Below are 7500 nucleotides of genomic sequence, written 5' to 3' on the forward strand. Positions count from 1 at the left end.
CAGAGAACAAACAGGAGACCGAAAACAAACACGCCATTATCATGAAAGGATATTAAACTAGTTTTATATTCTCCTACTAAGATATCCACTTTCAAAAACCACTTTCTCGCAATTTATAAGTCAATATGTACGAACCACATACAACCACATTAGCAAAAGGTCTTCAGATGACGTGTTACTGTAAAAATACTCCACTACTCTATCGACGTGGACGGAGGATCGTGTGTTTGTTGTGCTCTGCATGTTAGCAGCTACTGAGGGAAGCACAGTGTGATGTGTGTGTGTGGGTGAGACTGAGTGTGTGTGTGTGTGTGTGTGTGTGGGTGAGACTGAGTGTGTGTGTGTGTGTGTGTGTGTGTGTGTGTGTGTGGGTGTGTGTGTGTGTGTGTGTGGGGGGGGTGAGAGCGAGGTGAGGAGGGAGGATACACAGGATTTCACACAGGGTGTTGCCCTACTTTTCACTCCAGCTCTGTTTCAGGCTTTCCCAAAATCTCTGCTGTATCCCCAAAACTGAGCTGCTGCAGCGGAGTAGAGCTTGCGATATGGAAAAAAATAATGTGTTCATGCGTTCATTTCGATAATGCTGCGATATTGTAGGGTTGACTATTGGTGCTTTCCCAAGATATAAAATATGAACACAGTGAGATTTTAGATAAATAATCACCACTGGTGTGGATACAATGACTTCAGCGTGATTAATGGCTGTCCAGAGGCTCCACGCAGAGCTTTCTCCAGAGGCTCCGTAAGGGGCCTCAAGTTTATACTTGTGGGTTGGTGTGTGTGTCGATCTCTTTAAGAGAATAGCAGGGCCGGCATGTGTATTTGTGTGTCTGTCTGACTGTGTGTGTGTCTGTCTCTGTGTGTGTGCCTGTCTCTGTGTGTGTGTTTGTGTGTGTGTGTCTGTCTGTGTGTCTGTCTCTCTGTGTGTGTGTGTGTCTGTCTCTGTGTGTGTGCGTGTCTGTCTCTGTGTGTGTGCCTGTCTCTGTGTGTGCGTGCCTGTCTCTGTGTGTGTGTGTGTGTCTGTCTGTCTCTGTGTGTGTGAGTGTCTGTCTGTCTCTGTGTGTGTGAGTGTGTGTGTCTGTCTCTGTGTGTCTGTGTGTCTGTCTCTGTGTGTGTGTGTGTGTCTGTCTCTGTGTGTGTGCGTGTGTGTCTGTCTCTGTGTCTGTCTCTGTCTGTGTGTGTGTCTGTCTCTGTGTGTCTGTGCCTGTCTCTGTGTGTGTGAGTGTGTGTCTGTCTCTGTGTGTGTGTGTGTGTGTGTGTGTGTGTGTGTCTGGGTGTGTGTGTGTGTGTGTGTGTGTGTGTGTGTGTGTGTCTGTCTCTGTGTGTCTGTGTCTGTCTCTGTGTGTGTGAGTGTGTGTGTGAGTGTGTGTGTGAGTCTGTCTCTGTGTGTGTGAGTGTGTCTGATTATCTTCAGAGTGAGTAGTGACTCTAGAGTCATAGTGAGAGACCACAGTGGGAAATGCTCCTCATAACCACTGAAAACTGTCAAAAAATCAAACCCAAAGTCCAGTTATTATGGACGTGATCTGACATTAAGCATTTTATGTTTTAACGTGGTTTAATGTACCTAAACAACGGACTCACAGCGCTGCCTTGAAGTCGACGTTGGGGGCTTAAAAGCCACGTTACAGAGCCAGACGAGACTTTGCGGACGGCCTGCACATTCTCACTGCGAGTTCATTTTTACACATCACACCGTGTGAAAATACCTTTTGGTGCATGTGCAAAGTTTATGAATGAGGCCCCAGATATCTACTACTTGTACGGACTGTCTGACTTTTACAATTCCCCGTCCGAGCTTTGTATTCGAACTAACCTGCAGGTAAATCCTGTATGTTTATTGAACTGGGGGCTTCTGTCCGACCCCCTGAGAGCCGTAATGGTGGCTAGTTTTTCCCCTCCGACCTGGCAGGTATAACTCATAGAACTCCATGTGGCATTTAATCTCAATTGAGCCAAAATGGCCGAAGGCTGTGTGACATTGCAGTGACATTAAGCAGCAGTAATGGTGAGAAATGGCTCTTCAGAGCGCACACACACACACACACACACACACACACACACACAGTTGGACTTGTAAATGTTATGGCGTCACTTTATCATCCGTGTGTGTGTAGCGGGACATGCACTATAAACAGACTGAGAAGAGTTAGATGCATCTATTCATCTAACAAAGCTGCACTGACGTTTTCACATTTAAGAAGACTTTTCTTCTCCGTCTTAAACTCTCTCTCACACACACACACACACACACACACACACACACACGCTCATTAAACCGAAACACGCAGTTTGTTTCTCTTCTACAAACAGAGGCGGCTCTGCAGCTGCAATCCATCATCTTTACTCCCTAACTAACTTACAAAGACACACACACACAAAGTTTTTAGGCACATAGTCGATGCTGTAACACACACACACACACACACACACACACACACACAAATACATACCCACAAAGAGACACAGAGACACACACACACACACACAACGTTTTTAGGCACACAGTCGATGATGCTGTAACACACACACGCAAGTACATACACACAAAACACACAAAGTCAGAAAGAAGAGACTGGAAAGCAGCAGTGACCACGGACTGTCCAGGTGATGGACGTGATGTCATCCACTGGTTTATGCTTTATTCATTTTGAAGGGAGAGGGAATCTGGGGAGGACGACGCAGCCAAGCCAGTGTTGTTTATGGTTGCTATGGTGCTGCGCTAAAGACGGAAAGTTGCCGAAACACGCTAAGCTCCTCCCTCCCTCTCTGACATCAGACCCACTGTCTGCACAAAGCCATAAGCATCGTTAAGGACCCAACACACCCGCCCCATGCACTCTTCTCCCTACTGCCACCAGCAGTGTTGGGGAGTAACGGCATGCATATACATGCACCGGCGTTACGTATTCAGAATACACATCATGAGTAACTGTACTGCGTTACAGTTAATATTTAAACAGTTGGTATTTAGAACACAGTTACACTGTTGAAATCAATGGATTACATGACGATACTTCTCTGTTTATTCACTCTCTGAATTAATGAAGGCAACTCCACGCATTTCCCAGAAGCCCCAGAAGTATGAAAACGAAAAAAATGAGCTATTTAGAGGTAGAGATGGAGCCGGAACAACAGAGCCAGGACAGGAATGTGTTTCCATCCTGGAAATTCAAACAGCATTTCACATTAAAGAAAGAGAAGGGAGAAGGAAACATAACTGTGCAGCCTCTGCTCGCCAGCCACCAGCCTCCTTTCAGCGTCCAGATTCCTCCACCTCCAACCTGAAGAAGCATCTTAAAGTACGTTATTTCTAGCCAAGTGTAGTCGTCTGCTGTAGTGTTACTGCTCACCTTGCTGTTTTATAGTGGACGTGTGACTTCACATTAGGCTCGTTGGAGATGAGCTGCGCCTCGCCTGGAAAGTGGACGAGAGCAGGCGGCAGCAGCCGGGGGGGGGGGGACAGAAATCCGCTGTCAAGTCGGACAGTTTCCAGCTGATTCCAGCAGCCTTCAGGCTGAACAGGAAGTGACAGAAACCCTGTGGGTCCGATTCCGATTTAATAACATGTTATAAGACCCATATATCAGCTCGTACACAGTCTCCAGTTGTTTTAATTCTGACAGAGCAGCTGTCAGAATGCTCTACATGCGATCTGGTGCTGATGTTAATTAACAACAGACTGTAGATCTGTAATCTGAACAGATGTCTCTCTGACTTCTTAACGTAACTATCAGCCACACAACAGGTGTTCTGTTCAGAATAAGCCTTTAAATCAGACAAATAGCAGCTAAAATCCCTTCAATCCAAAATAAATAAAAAGTTGATATAAAACGTCATCATGTTGAGTCGATTGTGAACCAATCAGCTGTTAGAACAGCTGAGAGGCCGGCGTTTCCCAGCATGCCCTGGGTCCGCCTGGGTCTTGCAGTCGGTGGAGAGCAACTGCGGCGCCTGGTTCTAAAAACTGCGGCCGCCTCGATCTCGTGAGGTCATCGTTGCCCACGTGTGCATGACGTCAGAGCAAGTCGGGATCGAGTCAGACACAAATCTACCCAGCATGCATTGCCGATTTCCGCGAAACAATACGCGGGGCTTGCATGATGTCATAATCCCCGCATTTTCGTTGCAAAAAAGTCCCAAATATCTCAGCAGAAAGATGAAAAATGTTGTGTTTACTTCACACAAGAGCAGCCGTTTCCCCCTGTTGCCATGAGAACGTTATGAAGTGACGTAATGAAGTGACGTGAACGTCATCTAAAAGCTGTAAACCCCGCGATGAAGACACGATGACACCACAGTTTATCAAGTTCCCGCCATTTCATCGCATGACATCACATAAATATCCCGCATATTCCATCACATTTTTTAAGAAAATGTGACGCATAATTAAGGATTTTAGCCCAAAACAATCACAAAAAACAGGACTGTCTGATTAGCACACACACACGTGAACACACACAGGTGACCACACACACACAGGTGACCACACACACACACACAGGTGACCACACACACACACACACACACACACACACACACACACACACAGGTGACCACACACACACACACACACACACACGTGACCACACACACACGTGACCACACACACACACACACGAACACACACACACACGAACACACACACACACACACACACACACACACACAGGTGACCACACACACACACACACACACCCCTTTTTCTGGAAGGACTGACTATATACAGTGTGGTTGAAATAACAATACAACCCATTTGACTTGACTTTGGTGACAGAATGCTGAACAAAACATTTTAGGGTGACTAAAATGTTAACGGTAAACGGTGTAAACGGTTTCTCTTCCCTCTGAGGAGCAATAAAGTCTATTATACTGACAGACAGTGGAAACAATCGGATGAATATAGACGAGAAATTATTACATTTTTTTGTATATTGACGTGAACAAACAAGCACTTTCTTTTTAGGGGATATTAAAGAACTGTAACTGAGCTTTGTAAAGAGTTGTTACTTATTGCTCTCTAGTTGTAATGATGCTCGTGCTTCTCGGGTGCGTCTGTGTACATCTAACTGCCGAGACGTGGTTTCAGTTATTCTTCGCTGTCATTTGAAGCGAGACCTTTCATTTAAAATGCACCAAACTGTCTCCAGCTCCTCTCCCTCTCCTGTAACACACACACACACACACACACACACACACACACACAAAAGATCTGCACACGGGGGAGGAAACCTAAAGCCAGAGAGCAGCCTCGTCCACAACCAGTCCAACCAGTGTGTGTGTGTGTGTGTGTGTGTGTGTGTGTGTGTGTGTGTTTTTCTGTGTGTGTGTTTATGTGTGCGAGTGTGTGTGTTTTTCTGTGTGCGTGTGTGTGTAATTGTAAGTGTGTGTGTGTGTGTGTGTGTGTGTGTAATTATACTGTGTGTGTGTGTGTGTCCGTGTGTGTCCCTGTGTGTGTGTGTGTGTGTGTCTTTGTGTGTGTGTGTGTGTGTGTGTGTGTAATTATACTGTATGTGTGTGTGTGTGTGTGTCTGTGTGTCTTTGTGTGTGTGTCTGTGTGTCTTTGTCTGTGTGTGTGTGTGTGTGTGTAATTATACTGTACGTGTGTGTGTGTGTGTGTGTGTGTCTGTGTCCCTGTGTGTGTGTGTGTGTGTGTGTGTGTGTGTGTGTGTGTGTGTGTGTGTGATATGGATTTTTCCAGAAGTAGCCGATAGTATTGCAGCAGGGTTTGTAACAAGGTGCATATTCCTTCAGTGATGCATTTAGGAGGATGCAGCGTGGGCGAGATGCAGAGGAGAAAAACACACACACACACACACACACACACACACACACACACACACACGAACAAACAGAAAACCCTCACTGACATACTCAACCTACATTAAACAGGATAAATACCCTGCAGCTCAACACGTCCAACATTCAGCAACGACTTTGGATGCAACAACAGGCTATACTGACACTACTACATCTGGGCTTTAAATACCAGTCCCTCCAGAACAACGGCATTATACGATCCCATAACTCAATGCATGATCAGCACTTTCGCTGCATAAAATGCTGATTTCCGCGCAATACGCGGGGCTTGCATGATGTCATAATCCCCACATTTTCATTGCAAAAAAAGTCCCAAATATCTCAGCAGAAAGATGAAAAATGTTGTGTTTACTTCACACAAGAGCAGCCAGTTTCCCCTGTTGCCATGAGAACGTTATGAAGTGACGTAATGAAGTGACGTGAACGTCATCTAAAAGCTGTAAACCCCGCGATGAAGACACGATGACATCACAGTTTATGAAGTTCCCGCTATAACATTGCATAAATATCCCGCATATTCCATCACAGTTTTTAAGAAAACGTGACGCATAATTAAGGATTTTAGCCCAAAACAATCACAAAAAAACTCCACATTTTTCTGGAAGGACTGAATAACAAATATCCTGCGTTCCCGAGCCACTAAAACTTTAACGTTTGGAAACACTGCCGTCCCCGTTTAGGTTTGAAAACTCAGAGGTTACGTCGTAGTCTGGACGGACAAACGGAGACTTCTGGAAACAAAGACATCAGTCTCATCGGTTAGGTAGCTTACATACCTGTCTGACTGTCTCTCTGTCTGTCTCTCTCTCCCTCTCCCTCCCTCCCTCTCCCCCTGGTCATGTAAATCTGATCATTAAAACTTTGAATAAATCTTCAGAGTTAACAGTCAGTCAGGATATTTCTTGAATATAAATAGAAATTCAGCAGCAAAAACACAATGCAGGAAAAGATCTGATGCACAGCGGCGTGTGTGTCCCTGTGTGTGTGTGTGTGTGTGTGTGTGTGTGTGTGTTTTAAATAAAAGGCAGAAAGAAAGAGGCATGCAGAGAGACTGACAATCCCCTGTTGGGATTGGCTGAGAGGCTGCTGATGCATTATGGGAACAAGTGACCGACAGTGAGGTGATTAGCACGGAGTTGCCACGGTAATGAGGGAGTGTTTGGGTGTGTGTGTGTGTGTGTGTGTGAGAGAGAGTGTGTATACGACAGGTGGTCAGTCAGTAAACAGGTGTGTATCTGCATTCTGTCTGTATACGTGTCTGTGTGTGTGTGTGTGTGTGTGTGTGTGTGTGTGTGTGTCTCTGTGTATGTGTATCTGTGTGTGTCTCTGTGTATGTCTCTGTGTATGTCTCTGTGTATGTGTATGTGTGTCTCTCTGTATCTGTGTGTGTCTCTGTGTATGTGCATCTGTGTGTGTCTCTGTGTATGTGTGTGTCTCTGTGTATGTGCATCTGTGTGTGTCTCTGTGTATGTGCATCTGTGTGTGTCTCTGTGTATGTGTATCTCTGTGTGTCTCTGTGTATGTGTATCTGTGTGTGTCTCTGTGTATGTGTATCTGTGTGTGTCTCTGTGTATGTCTCTGTGTATGTGTCTCTGTGTATGTGTGTGTCTCTGTGTATGTGTATCTGTGTGTGTCTCTGTGTATGTGTATCTGTGTGTGTCTCTGTGTATGTGTGTCTCT

This window comes from Sander vitreus, chromosome 14, assembly GCF_031162955.1.
Source record: "Sander vitreus isolate 19-12246 chromosome 14, sanVit1, whole genome shotgun sequence".
NCBI lineage: Eukaryota > Metazoa > Chordata > Actinopteri > Perciformes > Percidae > Sander > Sander vitreus.